Genomic DNA, 15740 nt, shown 5'->3' with positions numbered 1-15740 from the left:
ATTCGAGACGTAGGCTTGTGGGTGGTGCCACATGCTGAAAGACCCTGATTTCCTGGTCTGCTCTTGATAAGAATCTGAAGGCTGGATACCTCTTCGAAGGCAACCCTGTGTATGAAGGGAAAAAACGAAGGGGAACTGACACCCCCATGCATCGTCCGGATAAAACCGCAGGTTCCACACACAGCTCGACAAGTGGCCTGTTATCCGGTGAACAACTCGAGAGTCCAGTGGAGTTCCATTCCTCCACACAAGACGAGGCCTGACTCTCCTGTCCTAACTCTGTAGGGACTCTGTGTTCAGAGTCAGAAATGGAGAGCAACCCTGAGGTTCCTGCTTCAAATCGAGATGAGGCCCTCTTCTGACAAGGTCCAGCCTCGGCTGGTCCAGGGTTTTCGAAGGGGAGACAGAGTAGGCGACCTATTGAAGATATAAAGAGTAATAGAATGAGGATAGCTCAGTAGGAAAATTTAGTGGAGAAAAGAAGCTGAGTAGCTTGGTTTATGCGGAAAATCAGTATAACCCGTGACACCAGGTTAGCTCTGACCACGGAGGCCGCAGGCTCCCTCTCGAATAGCGAAAAGTGCCCCACCTTAGACACCTTCTCAAGTGGTCTTCGAAGCCCAGGCAAATAAATGGTCGCAGAGGATATCCGCGCTCCAGATGGACACTCATCTGAAAATTGAGGGGAAGAATGACATTAGGAGACTAAGCGTTGGCAATCAAGGCCCGTAGCTTTATTTTCAACAGGGGTTTTTATACCCTAAGTTACACATAGAGGATAATGGGGATGCAAAGACAGCAGCCTTTGATCCTTATCAAAAACCAGAGTTTCTGTCCTGCAAATGTATCGTATACAAATGGTTTAGGTGATTTACATCATCTTCTAGCCAGAAGCCCTATTAACATTTTATGACTCTTGACAAAGACTTATCAACCGTAAGACTTATTTTCTCTAAGAGTAATTATTTTAAGGTTTGGCCCCATCTTTCGAAGATAAAATTGCATTCCTATAGGGCAGATGTGTAATGGGCTTACAACAAAGGAAATAATTTATTACCTTAAGGGTCTAAAGTTAGTAACACCAAGGCCACTACTTATTTCTTCTACATACCAACTATATTAATTAATACACATTCAAGGATACAATTCAGGGGATGTGGAAACTTGGCAACAAGCATTGGTTCATCAATGAAATCTTTTACTAGTTTTATTCTGACAGTTTCTAACTCTCTGAGAGGCTCTAAGCTATTTGAATATCTTAAGCTTCCCGTGCCTCTCGAGGCTCGGAGACTGTAAACAATTGTATGCATTGCTGTAGGAGTCCGGGTAAACTTGTCAGGCGAGTTAGAGAGCCATCTGACGTGTTTGGATTTAAACACTCCTAATTGCCCAGGAACTTTATTAATTGGAGCTGTAAGTTAGCTCTTTGACAGAGAGAGTGAGATGGTGGTGGGGGACAGACCCCAGTAAAGTCAGAGGTGAGAGCACAAAGCAATAAAGTAGGCAGACTCTGGTTTTGGGGGGTAGATGCTCAAGAATATCCGGGAGGACTCCCGAGGCTCGATCCCGCTTTTGTGTATGCCCAGCCTCCTTCCTCATGACCTTTGTCACGAGTGGAATGTCTCTCGCCGGCTCCCGGCATCTCCCCGTTTTTTATTTCTTAAAACAGCCAGATGTAGCTCAGTCGCGAGCCTCTGAATACTCTGCCGAAGAATCCTGACAATACAAGGAAGAATGATTATGAGAAGCAGAATTAAAGCAGCCACCGCAGCATAGCTAAAGACATTAGACAGAATATTCTTTCCTGAGATGTAGTTAGGGAAAGTATGGAAGAAATCATTTGCTGTTCCAGCAGCAGTAAAATCTAATCGGGAGTGCTCCATGGTTGCTATTTGATAGTGAAGTTTCCCTACGTCTCAACCAATGTCAGAGCTGTTCCAGATACCTGAAATATGGTTTTTAATCTTTTCCCATTCAAAATCTGTCTCATTTACTTTCAGGGGTGTTCCACATATCCACCGATAGTCAGCATGACAAGACAATGCCATTTTCACCTTTAAAGCCTGCAATTCAGTCCCAATATGTATTACTGCTTCCTCTAGGGCGTCTACCCTCATTTCTAATTTTCTCTCTATAGCTTCCTGTGTTGCCAATGTTAAAGAAACATTTTTGGACATAGAATCAACATATTGAGCAGTATGTACTTGTTGAGTCAATGATATTGCTGCCACAGTAACAGAAGTGATTGCACTTATCAAAGCTGCTGTTCCCAAGATAAGTAAGCCCACAAACCGTCATGTTTGCATTAAATCCTGTAGTTGTTGTAATACAGCAAGACCATAATTCAATAAGTGGTTACATCATAAGATAAGGTGGATGTTGTAGCATTACAAAGGAGCAAACATTATATTGAGGGTTTAAACAAGATGAACCAGGGAGCAGCTGTAGGCGTCAGGCCGAGGGAGCAGTGTCCCCAGCATCAGGAGGCAGAACGCGAGCGGCAGGCTGTGGGCCAAGGCGCCTATGGTGGGCGGAGGGGCAGGGTTCGTGGTTTAGGGCTAGCCGCCACCGCTTGGGCTCAGGGCGGTCCCCTCTCACCGGTGGGGCCACGCTGGTCTGGACGGCACTCCGCGGGTGCGCTTTCCTCTCTGGCCCTCACTCGCTGCACAGACTTCTTTGCTCTAGGTCACGGGGTGCAGAGAGGTGGGTGCGAGGCGCTGCTGGTGGCACGGAGGCGAGAGCTGGCTGGGGGAGGGGGAGCGAGCGAGTGCGCGCGCCGCGAACCTGGTCTTTGGGGAATGTGACATGACGAATTTGTCTGAGATCCAAACCGGAGAATCTGCATTCTGTAGAAATATACAAGCATACCCTCTCCCACAAGTTAGCAACACATCTGGCCTTTTTCACTCTCCCATAAGGAGGCCTTTTTACTTGACCAGGGGCCGAGTCGTAGCCTGTAATTCAGGCATCTAGTGTCTCATCATTGTAGTCTGCCCCTGTGTGTTTACGTTTAAGTGATTAATTACAATTGGAACATAACTTCACTATTTGTCTAGCTGTTTCCTTATGGATATGTTAATTTAGGTCTAATGTTTAGTTTAGGTCTCTGTATAAATTTAAGTAATAAATGTATAACCTCCTTATCTCATTTTGGTATACAGGTATACAGATATACCTAAATGCAAAATGCATTTATATATGTATTTATATATGGCAACAAGTATAAAGTTATTGACATATAATATATATAAATCAATATACTTGAATTAATCTTTATAATTAATATATTAATTAATATATATTACAACAATACAACACATACACAGCTAATACCAACCAACACAAACCAATATACTGTAATAATACATGTCACACATTTATAATTATACAGTATATAGAACATATATTATCACAGTACATCAATCCATACCAATTAATATCAGCCACACCCACATTATATTACTGCCATATATATTTAATTATACAGTATATATATATGTGTGTGTGTGTATAGTATACATATTAATTTATATACAAATTAATTAAGTATAGATCTATAAATAGAATTAGGTATACCTTTATTATATTTTATTTATACCCATACCTAATTAGGCAAACTGTAATTAGGCAAATACATTTATATTATGTATTTATAACAATATATAAAGTATTGTTAAATGTACCACCTGTACAGCATCTCCACCCCACATACCACTTTCTCTAATCCCACCAACTCATTTTCAGTATTATGTGTTAGCCAGGAGCTGGGCCAGTCTTTCCCAGCAATGTTAAGAGACGTCTGTTCCTGTGTCTAATAGCCCTGGCGTTTTATTCTCTTGAATTAAAAGATCTTTTAAAGGCCTTGGAACTGTAATTTCCTGCACCCAAAAGGCTAGATCACTAGATCCAAATGTTTTGTGGCTCTTAGCTTGAGAAGTCAAGTTTTTCCTTGTCTGATAGTAAGGTAAAAGTAAAAGCTGTGTTACTCTTTGACCTTTATTAATTTGTACAGTTTTGATAGGCAGTGAGATCAAGACTTTAATTTCTCAATATCATCAGAATCTACTACACCATGCACCAGCGAAATTTCTTTTCTTTCTTTTTTTTTTTTTATTTAATTTTTTTTTTTTAAAGAAAGCAAGCTACGCCCCAGGACAAATCTTACAATGTCCTCAGATAGGGGGCCAGCCACTCCGGTTGGAATTGGAGTAAGCTTCACATCAGGGGTTAATATTGTTATTAAATCTCCTTGCCTTTTCGCTTTTCTCCTAGCCTGGGTGAGACCCCCCTGAGGGAGTTTTCTCCAAGGAGCACGCTCCGCATATTGTGTACTAAAAGCTCCTTTGTTTAAAAAACTTTTTATCTTCCTCAGTCTTAGGCAACACTTTGGGAGGCTTTGGGGGCAAAGTGGGGAACTCCTGGGTCCTGGGAGGCACAATCAAAGGCGGTGGCAGTCGCCTTAAATCAGAAAGTGGTGGATAAGTTTTTTAAAGGTTTGCGCAGAGGGGGAAGGAGCTCGCCAGGGCTCTCGGCTGCAGCGTCCTGTAAGCCCTCTCCTTCCTCGGGAGGTAGACCACTTTCTCCCTCCTTTTTTTTTTTTCTCAATGGCAGAAAATATGATCTGTGCAGTAAATGGAGACTCACCACCATCCACCTCTATAGCCTCCCCCATAGTCTATTTAACAGCCTCGTGACGGAGGTCCAGGACATTTCTAATCATATTCCACAGTCAATAAATATTTGTCTATTCTTAGATGCAGAGAAATCCATTTTTAATTTTTTTTTTAATTTTAGAGAATATTTTTATTTATTTTGTAACCTCTTTACCCTGGCTAAACTGCAGAGGGGACTAGAAAAGAAGCCTCAAGGTGAGGATCAAGTTCATCCTTGGGACTAGAGAAAATCCTTCTCCGGGAAACTCCTAGCGGTGGCCCTTTACCCCGACATGGAGGAGGAGGCATAGGGGGATGGGAGCGTCCCGAAGTTTTCCTCTTCTGTTCCAGAGATCCTTTAACTGTTTGGTAACTAAATCTTACGAACTGTCTGATCGGGGATGTTTCCCTCAACCTCCTAGGAGCGGATGGTCTGATTAGGGATGTTTTCTTAAACTTTTAGGAGCATCTTTAGCTTAAAAAAAAAATCCTCATCAGAATGGCATCGAAATGCTGTTTCCTCTAAACCTTTTTCAAATTGAGGGGAGAGCTGATCTTTCTTTTCATCCCTATCTTTTACATGCTCATTGGCAGTCATAGCGGCTAGCCATTCATTTAGCTGTCGATAGCTAGGTATAGCCTCTTCATTTTCACTTTTCTTTATAACAGGTACCTTTTCAGATTTGCTTTTTTGTTTAACAGGTACTTTTCCAACTTTACTTTCCTCTTTAACAGGTACCTTTTCAAATTCATGAGCTGGATCTAAAACATCTCTAGTCATATTACACAGAGGAAAGGTGTAAGTAGGGATTTTTTCCAAACCTTGCTGAGCACAATAAGCTCTTAGCTGTTTTCCTAGTTTTTTCAAGATATCGAGGTTAACAGTGCCTTGTTGTAGAAACCAAGGGCAGTGGTCTTGTACAAATGTAAAAAATGATTGAATGGAAGATTTTTTAACCTTGATTCTTCTTTTACTTAATAACTGTAAAATTACTCCTATAAAGAGCTGTCTTTCATTTGATTCAGTGTTGCCCATGTCAGAAACTTAAGGATAGTAAAAGATTTTGCTTTTAGCTATCTAAAGATTAGGCCTTTTTTGTCAGCCTTTTTAGAAACCGTTTTTTCTCTCTAACTCTTCAACACTTCCCACTCCTCTCGCCCTGTCTATTCTACAGCGGGATCTGCAGCCCCCTAAGTGGGATCCTATCTGTCCCCAAAACTGAACACTGGGGGAATGGGGTTGGGGATTTACCTTCGAAATGCCTGTCTCGGGCGCCACCTGCAGAGGTCCAGCCCCAGCTGATCCAGGGTATTCGACGGGAAGATGGAGTAGGCGACCTATTTATATATTTTTTTATTCATCAAAGATATAAAGAGTAATAGAATGAGGATAGCTCAGTAGGAAAATTCAGTGGAGAAAAGCAGCTGAGTAGCTTGGTTTACGCGGAAAATCAATATAACCCGTGACACCAGGTTAGCTCTGACCACGGAGGCTGCAAGTGCCCTCTAGAATAGAGGAAGGTGCCCCACCTTAGACACCTTATCGAGTGGGTCTTCGAAGCCCAGGCAAATAAATGGTCGCAGAGGATATCCGCGCTCCAGATGGACACTCATCTGAAAATTGAGGGGAATAATGACATGGGGAGACCAAGCGTTGGCGAGCAAGGCCCGTAGCTTTATTTTCAACACAGGTTTTAATACCCTAAGTTACACATAGAGGATAATAGGGGATGCAAAGTCAGCAGTCTTTAATCCTTATCAAAAACCAGGGTTTCTTTTCTGCAGATTTATCGCATAAAAATGGTTTAGATGATTTACATCATCTTCTGGCCAGAAGACCTATTAACATTTTATGACTCTTGACAAAGACTTATCAACCATAAGAGTTATTTTCTCTAAGAGTAATTGTTTAAGGTTTGGCGCCATCTTTCGAAGATAAAATTGCATTCCTATAGGGAGGATGTGTAATGGGTTTACAACAAAGAAAAGAATTTATTACCTTAAGGGTCTAAAGTTACCAACATCAAGGCCACTACTTATTTTTTCTACATACCAACTATATTAATTAGCACACATTCAAGGATACAATTCAGGGGATGTGGAAACTTGGCAAAAAGCATTGGTTCATCAATGAAATCTTTTACTAGTTTTATTCTGACAGTTTCTAACTCTCTGAGAGGCTCTAAGCTATTTGAATATCTTAAACTTCCCGTGCGTCTCGAGGCTGGGAGACTGTACACAATCGTATGCATAGCTGTAGGAGACCGGGTAAACTTGTCAGGCGAGTTAGAAAACCATCTGAGGGGTTTGGATTTAAACACTACTAATTGCCCAGGAACATTATTAGTTGGAGCTGTAAGTTAGCTCTTTGACAGAGAGAGTGAGATGGTGGTGGGGGACATCCCCAGTAATGTCAGAGGTGAGAGAACAAAGCAATAAAGAAGGCAGACTTTGGTTTTTGGGGGTAGATGCTGAAGAATATACGGGGGAACTCCCGGAGGCTCGATCCCGCCTTTGCGTATGCCGAGACTCTTTCCTCATGACATTTGTCACGAGTGGAATGTCTCTCGCTGGCTCCCGGCAATCTTCCATTGCACCAAACGCAGTGGAGTCCCGAGAGGCCCCTCCCAACTCCACAGTATCAGTGTCTTCTCAGAGGCACCCTGAGCAACTCCCTGAGGTCACCGGCACAAGTCGAGGGAACACAGGGTATCCTGCCGCAACCCGAGAAAGACCTCAAGAGTCCGTCTTCAAAGCGTCTTGAGGCCGGATTCCCCTACCATGACTCGAGAGCAATGACACGCTCCCGCTCGCCATGCGCATGGACACCTGACTTCCCTGGCGCCACATGAGAGGCTCCCTGAGCTCCCCGTCATACCTCGTGAGAAACCCCACACTGGCGCCACAGCTCGGGAAAACCCACGAGACGCCACCGTCATCGCGAGATTGGGGACATCTTTTCCTGCCTGACCTGGAGAGCAATCCCTGGTCTTTTCTCCAAACTTCACAGGAGGCTTTACTCCCTTTAGGCCACTCAATGGGCTCCAAGAGATACCTGTCGCGACTTGAGAGGAGAGCAGAGTACTTTGTTTCCCCTCGAGATGAGGCCTTACCTTGGGTGAGTCTGGAATGGAACCCCGAGATCCCTGTTGCCCCTGGAGAGGAACATTATGTCCTGGACAAAAGCCTAGATGAGGTCTATTTTGCCCTACAGTGACTCGAGAGCAACACCCATCTCTCCCTCTCAATTTGAATGGAAGATTGGTCTTCACTGGGCCAACACAAGAGGAAGTCTGAATTTCCCGTTGTAACTCGAGAATCCCGCCGCAACTCTTAAAAACCACGTGGTTCCCCATTCATCACAATATGAGGCCTTTGCCAGCTACAGAGTCTCAAGAGAAGTCCCATGTTTCGTCATAAAGTTCGAAATGCTACTTGGCACCCTTGATGCGACCCCAAAAGTTCCCCAATATACCGGTCTCACTCCAAGGGAACACCGAAGTTCCTGGCACCACTTCATTTGAGCCCCTTCTCCCCTCCTGATCACGGCAGGAAGGTCGATTCCCCTGCTTTGTCTAGAAGGGGTTCCCGACCTTCATGGCGCACCTCAGGATGAGGCCAGTCTCACGAAGAAATTCGAGACGTAGCCTCGTGTTGGTGCCACGTGCCGAAAGACCCCGATTTCTCGGTCTTGCTCTTGATAAGAACCCGATGCCCGGACACCTCTTCTAAGGCAACCCTGTGGATGAAGGCACTACACGAGGGGGCACTGGCAACCCTGTTCATCGTCCGGAAAACCCCGCAGGATCCACATACAGCTCCACAACTGGCCTGTCACCCCTTAAACAACGAGAGAGGCAAGCGGAGTTCCCTTCCTCAGACAAGACGAGGCCTGAGTATCCAATCCCAACTCTACAGGCACGCTTCGATCTGAGTCAGAAATGGAGAGGAAACCTGAGGTTCCTGCCTCAACCCGAGATGAGGCCCTCTTCCATTAAAACAAACCCAGTGGAGTCCCGAGAGGCCCCTCCCATCTCCACAGTATCCCTGACTTCTCATAGGCATTCTGAGAAGCTCCTTGAGGCCACCGGCAAACGTCGAGGGAAATAAGGGTTTCCTGCCACAACCGAAGAAAGACCTCGAGAGTCCTTCTTCAACGCGTCTTGAGGTCAGATTCCCCTACCATGGCTCGAGAGCAATAACGCGCTCCCCCTCGCCACGCACATGGAGACCTGACTTCCCTGGCGCCACATGAGAGGCTCCCTGAGCTCCCTGTCGTACCTCGTGTGAAACCTCACACTGGCGCCGCAGCTCGAGAAAACCCACAAGATCCCTCCGTCATCGCGAGATGAGGGCCATCTTTTCCTGCATGGCCTGGAGAGCAGTCCCAAGTCCTCTCTCCAAACTTCACAGGAGGCTTGACTCCCTTTAGGCCACAAAGTGGGCTCCAAGAGGTGCCCGTCGCAACTCGAAAGGAGAGCAGAGTCCTTTGCTTCCCTTCGACACGAGGCCTGACTCCCTGGGTGAGTCTGGAATGCAAACCTGAGATCCCTGTGGCCCTTGGAGAGGAACATTAGGTCCTGGACACAAGCCTAGATGAGGTCTCCTTTGCCTTGCAGTGACTCGAGCGCAACCCCCAGCTCTCCCTCGCAACTCGAATGGATGATTGGACTTCCCTGGCCCAACACAAGAGGAAGCCTGAAATCCCCGTCGTAACTCAAGAATCCCGCCGCAACTCGAGGAAAACCACGTGGCTCCCCCGTCATCGCAAGATGAGGCCCTTGACCGCTACAGCGTATCAAGAGAAGTCCCACGTTCCATCCTGAAGTACAAAAGGGTACTTGGCACCCTTGATGCGACCCCCAAAGTTCCCTGACATACCGGTCTCACTCGAGGGAAACACCAAAGTTCATGGCACCACTTCCTGTGAGTCCCTTCACCCCTCCTGATCGCGACAGGAGGGTCGACTCCCATGCTTTGTCTGCAAGGGGTTCCCGACATTCCCTGCAAACCTCCGGATGAGGCCGGTCTCATGAGGAAATTCGAAAAGTAGCCTCATGGTTGGTGCCACATGTTGAAAGATCCCGAATTCCCGGTCCACTCTAGATAAGAACCTGACGCCCGGACATCTCTTCGAAGGCAACCCTGTGGATGAAGGCACAACACGAAGGGACAATGACATCCCCATGCATCGTCTGGAAAAACCCGCAGATTCCACTCACAGCTCCAAATGTGGACTGTCACCCCGTGAACAACTCGAGAGGCAAGTGAAGTTGCATTCCTTCACACAAGACGAGGCCTTACCCTCCTGGCCCAACTCTCCAGGGACCCTGCGATCGGAGTCAGAAATGGAGAGGAACCCTGAGTTTCCTGCCTCAACTAGAGAAGAGGCCCTCTTCCATTGAACCAAACTCAGTGGTGTCCCGAGAGGCCCCTCCCAACACCACAGTATCCCTGAATTCTCAGAGGCTCCCTGTGAAGCTACCTGAGGTCACTGGCACAAGTCGAGGGAACCTAGAATTTCCTGAAGTAACCCGAGAAAGACTTGGAGAGTCCTTTTTCAACGTCTCTTGATGTCCAATTCCCCTACAATGACTCCAGAACAAGGACGCGCTCCCCTCGCCACAAGCAGGAAAACTGACTTCCCTAGTACCACACAAGAGGCTCCCTGAGTACCCCATCGTACCTCGTGAGAAAACCCACAGTGGCGCCGCAGTTCGAGAAAAACCACAAGATGCCCCCGTCAAGGAGAGATGGGGGCCTTCTTTTCCTGCCTGACCTGGAGAGCAATCCCTGGTCCTCTCTCCAAACTTCACAGGAGGATTGACTCCCTTTAGGCCACTCAGTTGGGTCCAAGAAATACCCGGTGCGACTCGAGAGGAGAGCGGAGTCCTTTGCTTCCCTCGAGACGAGGCCTGACTCCCCGGGTGAGTTTGGAATGCAACCCCGAGATCCCTGTCGCCCCTGGAGTGGAACATTATGTCCTAGACACAAGCCTAGATGAGGTCTATTTTGCCCTACAGTGATCTAGAGCAACCTCCATCTCTCCCTCACAATTTGAATGGAAGATTGGGCTTCCCACGGTCAACACATGAGGAAGTCTGAATTTCCCATCGTAATTCGAGAATTCAGCCTCAAGTCTTAAAAACCATGTGATTCCCCCTTCATCGCAATATGAGGCCCTTGACAGCTAGAGTCTCAAGAGAATTCCCACGTTCCATCTTAAAGTTCGAAATGCTACTTGGCACCCTTGATGCGACCCCAAAGTTCCCCAACATACCGGTCTCACTCCAGGGGAACACCGAAATTCCCGGCATCTCCAGGGAAGTCCCATGTTCTGTCCTTAAGTGCGAAACGGTACTTGACACCCTTGATGCGACCGCAAAAGTTCCCGACACGCTGGGTTCCCTCGAGGGGAACACCAAGGGTCCCGGCACCACTTCATCTGAGCCCCTTCTCCCCTCCTGATCGCGACAGGAGAGGCGATTCCCCTGCGTGGTCTGGAAGGGGTTCCCGGCCTTCCTGGCGCACCTCAGGATGAGTCCGGTCTCAGGAGGAAATTCGAGACTAGCCATGTGTGAGGTGCCACGTGCTGAACGACACCGATTTTCCGGTCCGCTCTTGATAAGAACACGATGCCCGGACACCTCTTCGAAGGCAACCATGTGAGTGAAGGCACAACACGAAGGGGCACTGACAGCCCCGTGCATCATCCGGAAAAACCCGCAGGGTCTACACACAGCTCGACAAGGGGCCTGAGACTCCCGGAACAACTCGAGAGGCAACCAGAATTCCATTCGTCAGACAAGACGAGGCATGACTCTCCTGTCCCAACACTGCAGGGACCGTGCAGTCGGAGTCAGAATCGGAGAGGAAGCCTGAGGTTCCTGCCTCCCCTCAAGATGAGGCCCTCTTCCATTGCGCCGAACCCAGCAGAGTCCCGAGAGGCCCTGCCAATTCCACAGCATTCCTCACCTCTCAGAGGCACCCTGGTAAGTTCCCTATAGTCCCCTGCAGAAGTCGAGGGAAACGAGGGTTTCCCGCCGCCACCCGAGAAAGACCTCGAGAGTCCTTCTTCAACGCGTCTTGAGGCCCTCGTCACTTCCCATGACTCGAGAGTGATGACCAGCTCCCCCTCGCCATGCGCATGGAGACATGAGTTCCCTGGCGCCGCACGAGAGGCTCCCTGAGGTCCTCGTCGTGCCTCGTGAGAAAACCCCCACGGGCGCCGCAGCCTGAGGAAACCCATAAGATGCCCCCGTCATCGCGAGATGAGGGCCTTCTTTTCCTGCCTGACCTGGAGAGCAATCCCGAGTCCTCTCTCCAAACTGAAGAGGAGGCTCGACACCCTTGAGTCCACTCATTGGGCTCCAAGAGATCCGTGTCGCGACTTGAGAGGAAAGTGGAGTCCTCTGCTTCCCCTCGAGGCGAGGCCTGACTCCCCGGGTGAGTCTGGAATGGAAACCCGAGATCTCTGTCTTCCTTTGAGAGGAATAATAGGTCCTGGACACACTCCTCGATGAGGTCTCTTTGGCCCTGTAATGACTCGAGCAGAACCCCCAGCTTTCCCTCGCAACTCCAGGGGAAGATTGGGCTTCCCAGGGCCAAGCCAAGAGGAAGCCTGAAATCCCCGTCGTTTTCGAGAATCCAGACGCAACTCGAGAAAAACGACGTGGTTCCAACGTCTTCACAGGATGAGGCCCTTGCCCGCTACAGCGTCTCCAGGGAAGTCCCATGTTCCGTCCTGAAGTGGGAAACGGTACATGGCTCCTTTGATGCGACCCCTAAAGTTCCCTGAAACGCCGGGTTCCCTCGAGTGGAACACCTAGAGTCCCGGCCCCACTTCATCTGAGCCCCATCTCCCCTCCTGATCGCGACAGGAGAGTCGATTCCCCTTCTTTGTGTGGAAGGTGTTCCCGGCCTTCCCGGCGCACCTCAGGATGATGCTGGTCTCACGAGGAAATTCGAGATGAGCCACGTGGGTGGTGCCACATGTCGAACGACCCCGATTTCCCGGTCCGCTCTTGAAATGAACCTGATGCCGGACACCTCTTTGAAGCAACCCTGTGGGGGAAGGCACCAAATGAAGGGGCAATGACACCCCCGTGCATCTTCTGGAAACACCCGCAGGTTCCACACACAGCTCGACAAGGGGCCTGAGACCCACTGAACGACTCGAGAGGCAAGCAGAGTTCCATTACTCAGACAAGATGAGGCCTGACTCTCCTGTCCCAACCCTGCAGGGACCCTGTGGTCGGAGTCAGAAATGGAGAGGAAGCCTGAGGTTCCTGCCTCCAATCGAGATGAGGCCCTATTTCATTTCGTGAAACCTAGTGGAGTCCCGAGAGGCCCCTCTAACTCCTCAGTATCCCTCACCTCTCAGAGGCACCTGGGAAGTTCCCTAAGGTCCCCGGTAGAGGTCGAGGGAAACGAGTGTTTCCCGCCCCAACCCAAGAAAGACCTCGAGAGTCCTTCGTAAATGCGTCTTGAGGCCCTAGTCCCTCCCATGACTCCAGAGCAATGACGCGATCTGCCTGGCCACACGCATGGAGGCCTGACTTCTCTGGCGCCGCACGAGAGGCTCCCTGAGCTCCCCATCATATCTCGTGAGAAACCCCACACTGGCGCCGCAGCTCGAGAAAACCCATGAGACGCTCCCGTCATCACGAGAGGAGGGCCATCTTTAACTGAATGGTATGCAGATCAAGTGTGAACCTTCTGTCCAAGCTACACAGGACGCTTGACTCCCTTTAGGCCACTCATTGGGCTCCAAGAGTTACGCGTACCGACTCGAGAGGATAGTGGAGTCCTTTGCTTCCACTCGAGTCGAGGCGTGACCCACCGGGTGAGACTGGAATGCGACCCCGATATCCCTGTTGCCCCTGGAGAGGAACACTACGTCCTGGACCCAAGCCTAGATGAGGACTCTTTGCCCTGAAGTGACTCGAGAGCAACCCACAGCTCTCTCTGACAAGTTGAATGGAAGATTGGACTTCCTGGGCCAACACAAGAGGAAGCCTGAATTCCCCGTTGTAACTCGAGAATCCCGCCTCAACTCGAAAAAACCACGTGTTTCCCTCATCATCGCAATATGAGGCCCTTGCCCGCTAGAGCATCTCCAGAGAATTCCCACGTTCCGTCTTGAAGTGCGAAACTGTACTTGGCACCCTTGATGCGACCTCAAAAGTGCCGTGACATACCGGTCTCACTCGAGGGGACCACCGAGGTTCCCGGCACCACTTCATCTGAGCCCCTTCTCCCCTTCTGATCGCGACCGGTGTGTCGATTCCCCTGCTTTGTCTGCAAGGGTTCCCTACCTTCCCGGCGAACCTCAGGATGAGGCCGGTCTCCCGAGGAAATTCGAGACCTAGCCTCGTGGGTGGTACCACATGCTGTAAGACCCCAATTTTCTGGTACGCTCTTGAAAAGAACCCGATGCCCGGACACCTCTTTGAAGGCAACCCTGTGGATGAAGGCACAACACGAAGGGGCACTGACACCCCTGTGCATCGTCCGGAAAAACCCGCAGGTTCCACACACAGCTCAACAAGTGGCCTGTCACTCCGTGAACAACTGGAGAGGCAAGCAGAGTTCCATTCCTCCACACAAGACGAGGCCTGACTCTCCTGTTCGAACTCTGCAGCGAAACTGCGATCCAAGTCAGATCTGGCCCACGGGAAGTCAGGAGAGGAAACATGAGTTTCCTGCCTCCACTCGAGATGAGGCCCTCTTCCATTGCACCGAAACCAGTGGAGTCCCGAGAGGCCCCTCCCAACTGCACAGTATCCCTGATTTCTCAGAGGCACCCTTATACCTTCCTGAGATCACCGGCACAAGCCGAGGGAAGCAAGGGTTTCCTGCCCCAACCCGTAAAAGACCTCGAGAGTCCTTCTTCAACACGTCTTGAGGTGCGATTCCCCTATCATGACTCGAGAGCAATGAGGCGCTCCCCCTAGCCACGCGCATAGAAACCTGACTTCCCTGGCGCCACAGGAGAGGCTCCCTGAGCTCCCCATTATACCTCATGAGCAACACCACACTGGAGCCGCAACTCAAGAATACCCATGAGACGCCCCAGTCCTCACGAGATGAGGGCCTTCTTTTGCTGTATGGCCTGGAGAGCAATCCTGAGTCCTCTCTCCAAACTCCACAGGAGGCTTGACTCATTTTAGGCCACACAGTGAGCTCCAAGATATACCCGTCGCGACTTGACAGGAGAGCGGTGTCCTTGGCTTCCGCTCGAGATGAGGCCTGATTCCCCGGGTGAGTCGAGAATGCAATGCCGAGATCGCTGTCGCCCCAGCAGAGGAACATTAGGTCCTGGACACAAGCCTAGATGAGGTCTATTTGGCCCTGCAGTGTCTCGAGAGCAATCCCCAGTTCTAACTCGCAATTCGAATGAAAACTGGACTTCCCTGGGCCAGTTGAAGAGGAAGCCTGAATTCCCGGTTGTAACTCGAGAATCCCGCCCCAACTCAAGAAAAACCACGTGGTTCCCCCGTCATCGAAAGATGAGGCCCTTGCCCGCTACAGCGTCTCAAGAGAAGTCCCACGTTCCTTATTGAAGAGCGAAAAGTTACTTGGAACGCTTGATGCGACCCCAAAAGTTCCCCGACATACCAGTCTCACTTGAGGAGAACACCGAGGTTCCCGGCACCACTTCATCTGAGACTCTTCTCCCCTCTTGATCGCGACAGGAGGTTCGATTCCCCTGCTTTGTCTGGAAGGCATTCCCAACCTTCCTGGCGCACGTCAAGATGAGGCCAGTCTCAGGAGGAAATTTGAGACATAGCCTCGTGGGTGGTGCGGCATGCCAAAAGACCCCAATTCCCTGGTCCGCTCTTGATAAGAACCCGATGGCAGAACCCAACTCGAAGGCAATCCTGTGGATCAAGGCACAACCCGAAGGGGCAGTGACACCCCGGTGCATCGTCCAGAAAAACCCGCAAGTTCCACATACAAATCGACAAGTGGCCTGTCACCCCATGAACAACGCGAGAGTCAAGCGGAGTTCCATTCCTCCACACAAGACGAGGCCTGACTCTCCTGTCCCAACTCTGCAGGGACTCTGCGATCCGAGTCAGATCC

Source organism: Bubalus kerabau, unplaced genomic scaffold (genome assembly GCF_029407905.1).
Source record: "Bubalus kerabau isolate K-KA32 ecotype Philippines breed swamp buffalo unplaced genomic scaffold, PCC_UOA_SB_1v2 scaffold_27, whole genome shotgun sequence".
In the NCBI taxonomy this organism is placed as follows: Eukaryota; Metazoa; Chordata; class Mammalia; order Artiodactyla; family Bovidae; genus Bubalus; species Bubalus kerabau.
The sequence above is the reverse complement of the archived record's forward strand: the minus strand, read 5'-3'. Positions refer to the sequence as shown.